The following is a 12,755-nucleotide window of genomic DNA, read 5'->3' as shown; positions in this document are numbered from 1 at the left end:
ACGACTCTTGTGATTTCTCCATCCTTCACTTCCATTGTTGGGATGAATGGTCCATTAAGCACAATATCCCATAGCTCACTGTCTTCAGCCATTAAGAAGTTATGCATCCTGTCTTTCACCAACTATAGAACTGACCATTGAAATGAGGTGGTCTTGTTGACGATTGTCCTTCTATATTCAGTGGAGCTACCATCTTTCTACATGAATCTCTTTTGGTGTTAACCAACTAGAGAGCACCTGATCTGATACCAATTTTTAAGATGTATGCGTCCACTATCAGTCAACGGATCGGGTCCCTTGACACAGTATTTAAGAGTAATAAAGGCGTAAATAATAACGAAAACAACACAAGCTGTTTACGAGGAAACCCCCTTGCTCAAGGGCGGTGAAAACCATGGCATGTCCTCACATGCTTTCAATCCAGCTCAATTTCACTCAAACGGAGCAACAGTTTAGATTACAATAGCTGCAACCTAGGAATTTACCTCTAAATCTCTTTCCTCACTATGTAGTAACTCTACTACACATAAAGCAACTAAGCAAATACAACACTCCCCACTAAATAAGCTAACTTTAGATGAACAAAACGAAGATCTAATTCCTTTATAGATTAGGAATAGATTTACAATATGAGCACAAAAGATATAATCCTAAGACAACTAAGACGCTAACAGCTTTATCAGGTCCCTGTTGCTCTTGAGGAGAATACTTCTAGATAGGAGTGGTTTTTGCTTGTGTTCTTGAGAATTTCAGGAATGCAAAAACTAAGGTTGTGTCTATTGAGGATAACCTTAAGAAGGATAGACACAACCTTCGAGGCCATGTTATTGGATGAGGATTTTGTCACGGTTAGAGACTGTGCGCCAACCTTACCAAACTTTTGTACTTTTTCCAGCCTGTCATTTGTATGCATATTGGCACAAAGGACCAGGTCCCATTACTAGATCCCTTTGTTTGTCAAATCATCAAAACTGAGAATAACAAACACTCTAGCTGGACTCAAACCAGAGTCTCACAGGTGGATCCTCTAACTTCTACCAACAACACAATGACACTTTTATGCTTTTCATGTGTGCACTGATAATTATATCCTAATTTCTATCAGTTTCTCTAGATAGATATACATAATTTTTTCCGAAGTTAACGGGTGCACGTACATGCCATCTAAAGGGGTGGGTCTGCCTCTGATGGTGTACCATTTATGCTATAACACGATTAAAACTCATGAGAATTTAATAAAATCATCCCAACACGTACATATAATGAAATATCATGTGGACTTGGCCAAGGGTTCAAAACCCAAGGGGAAATGCTACAAGTCTACAACACAAAAGTCAACCCTCAAGTCAAACTTGTAAACCTTAATCTCCAAATCCTCATGCAATAATGCCAAATCACAGGTGGACTCTTGGCCTCAATTCAAACATACATACAAGTTTAATTCTCCAAATTAAAAATGCTAAAATTGTTTACTCAAAATATTGACTTTGAACAACTCTATTTTACCCTGGTGATCATAATCACAATTCATAAATCAACAAAAATTCGAAATTAGCAATAGGGTTCAAACATGCTTTTTTTTTCTTTCCTCTCTAAACCGCTGGCTCCGCCTATTGCAAAGATGGATAAAATTGTATCTCCTTCTTTTTCCAATTAAGTTGTATAAGAACAATTCTTCTCAATTGTTAATATCGAGAAGTTTGGTGCCAATTGCTAAAATTTCAAGTCAATTAGCCATAAATATGATGGTTTTCTGAGAATCCGACAACTGCTAATAACAAAGATGGAATATTCGGTTTACTTTCCCTCTAATTTTGAAGATTTTGGAAAATTGGTGCTAATGCAGTGAGCTATTTCTCAACTTAATCCTTTCTTGTATCATATGCTTGCCTTCTTTGTGCAGAGAAGAAAAGTGCAATTAACATCATTCTTCTTCTCTTCCCCTCTTTTTTTTTGGGTGAGGGTTTGTCCCTATTTCCCTGTAATGGAATCAATTGGAATAACTTTCCTACTATGCCAGTATTCATGATGCATGATTTCCTTTGGATCTGTTGAACTTATATTGATCAAGAATTCAGCATATCCTCCTTTTGGGTGAGACATAATTGCTCAATTGTAGCTGTACTTTTTACCTTCAATAGATGTTTTTTCTATCTGTTAAGGGTGCTTGTCGATTTCTGTTTCAACATTAACTAGTTTCCTCTCAAGTGTTCATCTCACGATTCTACCTGCTTAATGGCTCGGGTCTTATGAGAGGGATTTCAATTATATACACTGACAATGTAAAATGATATTTACACTATTGGTGTATTTGACCTGTTATATGAGATTGGTTTCCCTTTTTAAGGTTACCAATAGATGTTCATATACAGAATTACTTACCTTTTAAGTGGCTTGATGGTATTACACCGTAGGTGCATTGTTGGAAAACTATATGCACAGCGGAAGCATAGCATAATCATATTGCTTACATTAATAATATATATCACATATGTTTATCGTAGAACATATAGAATCATACTAAAACGCATAAACTTTCTGAAATTTAGTTCGATAAATACTTCTTGAAGCGTGAGTTGATACCTTCAACTTGGGATCACCGTAGAAGACTGTTGAACTGCAGTCTAACTTGTGGATTTGCTTGAAGGTATCTGCTCATGCTTCAATAGGTATTTATCAAATTAAATTTCAGAAAGTTTATGTGTTCTAGCTTGATTGTATGTGTTATACATTATTCATGTGAGTTGTATGATTTTGGTATGCTTCCGTTGTGCATATAGTTTTCCAACATGCATAATAAATTTTATATATAATTGTCGATTGGTTACATTTAATCTGGTTGGAGTAATCAAGATATTCTCTGTTTGGGATGGAATGTCAGATTGGAGGTTGGATTTATGCAGGGAAAGGGGTAATGTAATAAAAAAAAATTAAAGGGGGCAAGACCCTTCGGTGTGGTCCAGTGGTTTGGGCTTGGGACTTCCATGTTGGAGGTCTCAAGTGCGAAACCTCTTGCCAGTGAAAGCAAGGGGTTTGTCTTCTGAGTCGAGCTCGTCGCACCGGGCTTGCCTAGTGTGGATTACCTCTCCTATGTGGTTTGTGAGCTATTGCATAGGAGCGGGGGTTTTACTATGTGCGCACCCAAAGGATAGCGGCTGCGAGTTTCCCTTGTCATAAAAAAAAATATTAAGGGGGCAAAAGTACAAAAGTCGAGGCATATTGCTAAGCAATTTCAATTTTTTTTGAAGAACTGAAACTAAAATGTGATTTACTAGGGAAACAACCTAAATAATATATTATTTTCTCGGGAAGTTATTTCCCATCAAAACTTATCAAAAACAACAAAAAGTTCTTTTCCATCATAATCTTAAGATATTTTGAGGATTTTCAAAATATAACTCTAGAATTTTAATTAAACGAGTTGCAAGGATGTGAGTTACCTGTTTCAAAAAAAAAGTTGTAAGGATGTTGAACTTCCAAATGTTTATCTAAAAATGATGGTATAATTTATATTGGATTTACACTTTCGTAAATGTAAGTCATCTATTTTTTTTTTATAACCTTGTTGTGAGAGCCAACTTGCGCGTACCTCAACTTATTTCGTGAGATACCCATCACCTCTCACTAGCAACACGTACCAGTTAACTCCGTACTCCGTCCACTAAGGCTAGGACAGATGGAAAGTAGTCACCTATTGTTTTTGTCATGGCCTAGGTTGACAGAGTTATCTAGTACATGTTGTTGAAGGATAGTGATGGTATCACATGGACTTAGTCGAGGTGTGTGCAAGCTGATCCAGACACCACAATTATTAAAAAAAAAGAAGATGATTTACAATTATGAAAGTGTATATCCAATATAAAAGGTGATGGTTCCGAATTCTAAATTTAGTGACCAACTGATCAAGCTTCTGATTTCTACAAGCAAAAGCTTACTGATTCATAGTGTTCTGGTGGATTCATGTTTGATGCTGACTATGGTAGATAACTTCTTTATCTTACTTTTTTTATAGAAGGAATCACTGTTTTATCTTACTTTGCTTACCAAAATTCATTAAACACAAATTAAGATATCTTTGCTTGATTTTTATCTAAAAGAGAGATACATTTGCTTGATATTACCTAATATAGATTCATTCTGGGAGGAAGCAGGTCTCCTCTAGAATTAGTTCAGGTGTGCGCAGGCTAATCCAGACACCACCATTATTTGCAAAAATAATAGATTCACTGTGATCGACTTGGATCCAATTCAAATTTACGTATTGGCAATTTCCAACTTTGATGTGCATCAATTAGACTAGACGCTGTCTCTTCAGGCACAATCAGTGGCTTTTTTCTGATTCAAAGTGCGGATAAGACCAAATCTATGTTTACCTTGATGCCCTTTGTGTGTGTGATAAGATATGGTTGGTCCTCATATATTATGTTCCAGAAAAGTCTATAGCCATATATTGTTAAAAAAAACATCAAGATAAAAAAAAAAAAAAAACAGGTTTCCCCTGCCATTATAAAATTTGATGAACTTTAATTTGATACAGTTCTCATATTCCAAAATGGATGACAAGATAAAGATTTAATAAGGTTTTTGAATACAACAACATATTGAGTGTAAAAGGTTATACTTGAATCAATTGGATTTATCTAAAAGTAGCAGTTGGAATACGTGAAAACAAAATGACTTATGGGATTGATTTCATATCCATATCAGAATCCCACCAAAGTAATATTTTTATGGAAAAGAAAGTTTAACGGAAACTGTTTCGATTTATTGACAGCATGCTTGTCAACAAACAATACCAGAACTTATCATACATTCAAAGAGGTGAGGATGAAAAGGTAAAGGCATCCCACTATGCTTATGCATACTGCATGTAAATGTTAGTTTGTGCTTGTGCACAGGCACAAAAGGCAAAACAGGAGCGTGCATTTGGTTGGTTCGATTTACTAGTTTTCCAGTTTATAAATAAGAAAACTGATCATTTATTTGGTTTGAATATTGTTTTTTCTTGTTTCAGTTTGGTTTTCTGTTTGTGCCATTTTGAGCTTTTTGTTGATTGTTTCAAATTTCATATTTTCTGTTTATTTGCAGATATTTAATTGACTTATTCTTGTGAGTTGCGTAATTCCTTATAAAGGATTAAATGAGTTTTTGATGTAATGACAAGGACTAATGTAAAAAAAAATCATTTTTCATGAATAGAGACCAATATGTTGAATCTTCCCATCTGTTGAGGCATACAACTCTGTTTATCGTTCTTGATTCTCTTTCTATATCAATAGCCGTTCAATGAATCATACCTCAATCCTAAATTTGTTGGAGTTGATTATATGGATCCTCCATATCCATTTTTCTCTATAGAAGTCCATTTCATTTCAATTGTATAATTGCCTTCTAGGGCAAAATAGGGATTCTCTAAATCTGTACATATCCCACACAGATAACTAGATTAATCTCAATTAGTTTATATTGTCTTTATGGATCTTTATCTTTTCTTATATCCTGTTCTAGCTAAGTTTGTATTGATTTTGAGAGATTTTGCATCTTTTGAACAACTTTCCCCCATGTGTAGATATACCCCATGCCCTTTTATCGCCTTCTATCATCCTATTCACACCTATGAATGGTGCATCTGGGAGTCTATATTTTACGCGACCAATCTCAGGCGACTTTTCATTAGCTATAGTCCTTCAATCAACTACACCTTGATCAAAAACAACCTTCAATAGTCTTTAAGGAAATCTATTTAAGGCCGAAAGTATTGTTATCAGTTCCGAGCTGGCTAATTAAACATCTGCCAGTCTTGCATTTTTGTCGTTAGTGCATGGCGCTGATAAGTTTTTGTTGCATCTGGAAAGAAATCTGTCAGCATTTCTACTTTTCTTTCCGACTTTCTTCTTTTTCTCATTTGCTGGGCAGTGGGGTGGGGTTAATTTCCAATAACACTTTGAGGTAGCAGCAACAAGCTTCACCTTGAAACTACGTTTGGTTTCCTGCAACTTATGGATCCAAAAACCAAAGGTCTGTGATATCAGTCACACCTCACTATCTTCTATTCTTGAAATAATTGTCTTCCTTTAATATTTAATTTATCTCCATATTTTCCCCCCTCATTAATTTCTTGGCGTAAGTAAGGCTGCTTTGTGATATAGATTGTTTTGTAAATGAATGATTGTATGTCTCTTCAAATCCCTTATGTGTCTCTACATCTTTCCGCTTTGGAATGGATGATCTTTAAGATGCCAAAAGTGGTGTTTGTGCTCTATCAGTATCATCCTTTGGTTCCTGCAACTTATGAACCCCAGAAGCAAATATCCGTCAAGAAGCTGGTGGGGGATGATGTGGAAGGTGAGAAGGGGGTGGTAGAGACCTCCTGGAATGATGCTAGTTAAAGTTGGTTGTTGAGTGGGTTGGAGGAAAAGAAAAATATTGGGGATAAGACAAAGAAAATGAAAAATTTACTCATTTACTCTCATACAGACCCTTTTTCTCACAGAAGGGGAAAGTTGTAGGGGAACCCCTCCCAAGAAAATAAATTTAAATAAAATAAATAAATCAGGTTCTGCCCGTAGGTTAGGCTGAATTGTGAATCAATGATTTGGAAGTGGATAACTGGGTGAGATTTAACGGCTTGCTTACGTTTCAACTTCCCATTAGTGTCTCTATGTTGTACTCCCATTTTACAATGGTCATATCTTAATGCTATTAGTTTCTTGTATTCATTACTTTGATACAGTATTCAAATGCTTGTTGTGGGCAAGGTTCAATAATATGGATCAGTGATGTGAGACCAAAAATACATATTTTTAATCATTATTTGTCTCACATCTATTATTTATATATGTCCTTTTTGAGCATTAATTTTATGGATTGTGCTAAATAGGATATTTTATTTGTAGGAGTAAATTGACGTAAAGTTAAAAAAGTTTGGAGCTAAAACAAAGTAAAGATAGAGGTTGAAGAAGGAAATCAAGCAGACAGCTTAATGAAATAAATTTAATATAATAATGTATAAGAAAAAGGTGCAGCACTAGCGAAATTGAAGATTATTGTTGTTGCTGCCACGTGGCAGCCGATAACGGTAACAGGAACCCAACATGGCGGCTACAGTGTTTTACGCACGGGAGGAATTCCAATTCCTTTTGGTTTCGGTTTTGGATTCCTAATTTGCTTTGGATTCAATTATTTTATTTAGGATTTACTATATCTATAAATAGTCCATAGAAATAATTATGGAGGTATGAAGAGTAAGGAGGAGACACTTTTGAAGGGAAAATCATCAATACTTTTTAGGGTTCTTTTCTTCTTGTTGTTTTCTTAGACATTAGTAGCTAAATCTCTTGTTCTAGGGCTGTAGCTACGGATTCAATGTTGAGTATTTAAGGTTTTTTAATTAATTCTTGGTTTTCATTATAAGTTACTTCTATATTCTTGTTTTAGTATTTTGTGCTTGATCACCATCAAATAAATCTATTGTCTAATCTTAAAATCGGGAGAGGAGAGATTAGATAGACCAGAAAATATAGAGAGCTCGATCGACCCATTAGATTGAGGTGATTTGTGTTCAGGAGTGACGCTCGAACGAACAACTTGCTTGGTTACGAAACATGATGAAATATAAATGCTCGCCAGTTAGTCTTTATCCCCGCTCAACGATGTAGTTAGATAGCTAATTGGAGTAGGCGACTAGAGGTGTATAGCCCGACTCATACGATTAACCCTATAAACCAGTAACTTGACAACTGAAATTAATTCTAAGCCAAAAATATGATACATGAAATCCAATACATGCTGCAGCCCTGGGATTTTCCAACTATTGTAAGTAATTTTATTATTTTGTTCTTGCATTCTTTTCTTTTGGATCTCTTAAATAAATAATTAGATCAGTATAATTTAATAAAAATAGTTAATTGACAAGTCCTTTGGGTTCGATAATCTGGTTCTCTTAAGAGCCACTATATTACTTGCGCGATCGCGTACACTTGCGTGTATACTGGGAGCAACAATCAGCTACTTGTATCGTTAAAACTTATTCAGTTTGACAACACTGACATCTTATTTCTTGATTTTCTATTTTGTATCGTAGCAAGAATTTGTCTTTAGACTTAAACACGTGCACAAGCCTGAAATAAATCACTCGAAGCTGATTAACGTGAGATCTAATATTAATAAAACTGTTCTCAACCTAGAAGCAAGTTACATCCATCTCTGAATCCGTACTGCAAATATTTATTTTAGTATCTCCTTGAATAGGACTAAATTCTGTCAGGATTATTCTGGATGATCACAATAGTAGTGACATTATTTATTCCCTGAATCTTTCTCTTCTCATGTTTCCCAGAAGACATGTAGGAAAATCATTTTGGGGTTCAATTGCAAGTTACCATTGGGAGAAAACTTTATTTGAATTCTTGATGTACAGAGGATGGAAGGCCAAGTCAAATCTTAGAAGGGAGTTTGGATCACGATGGGGATCATCTTGCCATAACAGCAACTGATGCAGAATCTGTAAATGAGGTTTCACCACGGGGTTGGAGAGAAGTGCCTGGGAATGGTTGGTCGTTGCATTTCAATTCAGGTTTGAAGATTTCTTACTCTCTTAAAAAAAGGATAGTACACTCCAAAAAAGGAAAAATGAAAATATACAGAGAGTTCAAAATATTTTCAAATAACGTTGAGGCTAAATCAAATAACATTTTGGGATTTTCCTTTCTGGGGATATTCAGTTAGTTGCTTCTTGCCTTGATTCTTTAAGGGGTCGTTTGGTAGAGTGTATTAGAGGAAATAATGCATGCATTAGCTTTTGTGTATTAGTAGTACTACCTTTTCAGCCTATGTAGAATTAGTTATACACTCTACTGTATATTGAGAAGTTTATTATTAATACGTGGAAATTCATGCTATTAGTAATACAAGGAGATTTAATGCATGCATTAGCACGGTTAAAGACTCAATTGTCCTTCAAAACCTTTTCTTTTACATCTTTTTCACCATATTTGTGGAGGATATCTTCGTAAATAATATTTTTGTTTTAAAATTATGCACATGTTATTTTTAATACACCAAACCAAACGATGCATAAGAAATAATCTTTGCATAATTAATGCAAACATAACTAAATAGAAGCATTACTAATACACTCTATTTAACATTATTCGTATACAACCTCCAAACAACCCCTAATTGTATAGGAGTGAACACACTGGATAAATTGTACCAACAAAAGTCTCTGGAATTTCTTTCAAAATCCAATATCTAAGACTTCTATTGCCATATATTCTCCAATACTTGGCTTTCATTTTAATGGCATTCTAGCTTATAAATTTGTTTTCTTTTGGAACATACCACTCTAGTTCTTTTTTTCCCCATGTAGAGATCTCAGATGAAAACCCCGTTACTTCTAGGTTAACTTTTAATAATGATTCCCAAACTTTCTCTTCTCTTTTTGCAGCTGAGCAGAGTGACTCATTCGAGGGTAGGGTTATCTCAGTCAAGTGGGGAAATAAAACCAAAAAAATCGGTATTGATGGCACAGCGGAAGCCATGAAGGAAGCTATTAAATCTTCTTTCATGTTAAGGACAAAACGCCCATTTTGGTTGGAAGATGAAAATATGATTGTTCGAGCAGTGGATAGAGATATGCCATTGAGGAACTACACTTTACATGTTGACGAAGGTAATATTGTGGTACTACAAACTTGCTACTTGCATCTGCCAGAATAGTTACAATAATATCTGGTATTTTCTATATAGAGATCGGGAACACAATGGTGCTAGGACCTAACCCTGTTCACAGTCTGTCCAATCTCTATTCCCTATTATCTCACCACTTTGATAGTGGCATAATGTTGCATATTGTCCTGAAATCCCATGGTGCATAGTTGAGTATGTTAAGAGAAATATATGTGATCTATAGCCAAAAGCTACCATAAATAAACATGGAGTATCTGTATTTGCCATTGAGTACCTTATAGAACAATTTAATTGTTATCCATATATTTTTTTTGGTCTGTGAGTGATGTATATTCCCTAGGATTTATACACATAATATCTTCAGGATGGCTTATCCCCATTCCCACCTGCTTTGAATTTGGTGGGAGCAAGAGAAAATTCCATAAGGTGACACTGTTCTTATTTTAGACTCAACCCCATATTATTAGGTGGCAGGCAGCCTTCTGTCTTAGGTTGGTTAAAAGCTTCTCAAAAGTAAGCCAAAAATGGACGAGAAGATAAAAAGTTACCTCAACGTAGGCTAGCTCAAAACCTTTGTTTCAACTTGTTTAGACTAGCGTTGATTGGTAAAGTTGTTGGGTATCCAGATATTTGGTCAAAATAATTCCGCTTGCTATATTTAGACATTCTGTGAGTCTAAGTTGCTTGGACTCGGGTGCGGGTATCCGACGCAGATGCGTATCCGAGGGTCGGATTCAACAAAATCTAAATTTTGAGATTTGGGGGTATGGATTCAGGTATTGATAAGGGTGTTGGGATTCGGCTAAAATCCAAAATTATAAAATAAGCTATAAAGATATATTAAATTATGAAAGATCTTGTAGGTCATCTTTCCCAGCCCCCCAACTTCTTCTTTCAAGCTCTTTGGTTCTTCCCCTCAAAAAAAAAAAAGAAAGTCATTCAAGACCTTCCACCAACTCTCCTTACAAATCATTGCTATTGTCTACCAAAACTCGGAATACAACATCTTGAATTCTTAGCTTCTTTCCGTTTGGCTTGAAACATGAAACAACGAATATTGACCAAGCGAAAAGTTAAAAAAGCGACAAAAGGACTATAATATTGAAGGTATGTCATTAAATCTATTTTATCTTTTATCAAAATCTCAAACTTACCCCAAATTTATCCATGGACTCTGGTCAAAGTATCCTATGTGGGTTGACCGAATCCCACGCACTTGCACTCTTCTCGTGTCGACACGGGTGCGGCATTCAAAATGAAGAGTCCACACAACTTAGCTGTGAGTGTGAGTGTTATAGCAGGAAAATCATCCATCTTGTGCCGAATAAACAACATTTTGAGAAAATTATTAATGTTGGCAAAATAATGAGCAAGTGGGCTATCTTGTTCCATTTAGATACTGGTGTTGGAATGTATGCGTCCACTGGTCTAGATGGGACCAGGTCCTCAGCACAGTTACAATAACAGAAAATAAACAAGGTGCTGAAAGTAAAGATTGCACAACAACTTTACGTGGAAACCTCCTTGCTCAAGGGAGTAAAACCACGACCTGGCCTGCCAGGACTTTTCAAAACTTCTTTCACTAATCTTCTTCAAGCAAAAGTAAAAGCAAGTTTACAAACCGAGATTAGTCTACTAATCCCAACTCTAAGCAATACCTCCTATTACTTAGATGAGCCAGAGTAGATACAACACTACCCACTAAGCTATCACCCTTAGACAACTTAGACTTTGCTAAGCGGATACAACACCGCCCACTATACTAATCCTAACCGATTAATATAGACTTTTAGAGTAAGAACCTAAGTTACCCTTAACCTAGTTCTTACAATGATTCAAACAAGTTTGAAACGTTTCTTTCACAAAACGAATCCTACAATGTAAGCACTATTACAAGCAAACAAAGTGACAGCTGGTACAAGAAGCTCTTGAAGTAATCGATCAGATCCCTTGTTGTTCTTGAAGCTCTTGAAGTAATTGATCAAGTCTCTTGCTGTTCTTGAAGCTTGAAAAATATTTCTCACTTTTGAATGAATGAAAATATTGTTGTGTTTTGTTTAGTATATACCACAAAAGTTATTACCAAACGTCCAAGCAACCTCCTTACTTCTGATTGGTGAAGTACTCTGCAGCTTCTGATGCAGACAGCTTTTACAGCTGTACTGCACTTTGACACTGGACGAGCATACTCTGCAGAGGACCAGGTCCCTGCACTTGTGAGGAGATCATCAAAACACCAAAAGGCATAAGCTCTCAACAACTGGTTCTCTCAATTTTATTCTGAAAAAAATTAGATGCTGATCCTCTAAACAATCTCTTCGGATAATTTGTTTAATCAAAGACCCAGATTCTGGAATGTGCTCAACCAAGTGATTAGTTCCCATCGAATGACTAATGGATCCGAATTTCAGAGAGGAGCAACCATTGAGTGGCTTCTTTCTCCGTCCACCCCATTCCCGTTCCCATATTCATCTCCATTCCATCCCTTCAATTAAAGAGAAGGTAAACTTAATGTGATTCTTGATTGCAGGCTTGACGATAAAAGTTTGCATGTCTGAGGATGCCGATGTCTTGCCAGTTCAAACACAGGATAAAACCTTTTATTCTGATGATGATTTTTATGACTTCTTGTCCCACCGAGGTTGGACACGTGTAAGATGGTTATCAGAATATTGATAGGATGGATGAGCTTTGCCCTGGTGCAGTCTACCATGGAGTCAATTAAGGGTGAGAAATGCCTCGTCCACTATTGTAATTTTTTGCTTAAAGCTCATTTTGTTGAGTGTTATATTCTAGGTGTTTTGATGATCCTCACAAATGCAGGGACCTGGTCCTTGGAAGAGTACCTCCGTCCAGACTCAAAGTGGTGCATAGCTGTAAAGCTATCTTTACAGTTGTCTTGTCAGGTTGGTTGGTGAGATGTGCAACGTACTTCACCAATAGGAAGGGCGGACAGAGTTGTTTGTTTAAGTGGTCAAAACCCGCGTTGGTAACTGATATATACAATAATAAACAAACAACATTATTCATTCAAGAAGAAGAGAGAAAGCTAGCAAGTCTTTTTC

At 36.0% G+C, this 12,755-nt stretch overlaps 1 long non-coding RNA gene across 1 annotated transcript; it reads left to right on the top strand.

Moving 5' to 3' along the window:
- Window positions 1-1,600: 1,600 nt before the first annotated feature.
- On the top strand, window positions 1,601-12,301 carry LOC125856375 (uncharacterized). The gene is made up of 4 exons (XR_007445518.1): window positions 1,601-2,094; window positions 8,420-8,575; window positions 9,449-9,673; window positions 12,221-12,301. It is a non-coding gene; the product is annotated as an uncharacterized LOC125856375 (long non-coding RNA).
- The last annotated feature ends 454 nt before the right edge of the window (window positions 12,302-12,755 follow it).

The sequence above is a fragment of the Solanum stenotomum genome, chromosome 2 (assembly GCF_019186545.1).
Source record: "Solanum stenotomum isolate F172 chromosome 2, ASM1918654v1, whole genome shotgun sequence".
Classification (NCBI taxonomy): Eukaryota; Viridiplantae; Streptophyta; class Magnoliopsida; order Solanales; family Solanaceae; genus Solanum; species Solanum stenotomum.
The sequence above is the reverse complement of the archived record's forward strand: the minus strand, read 5'-3'. Positions and strand labels throughout refer to the sequence as shown.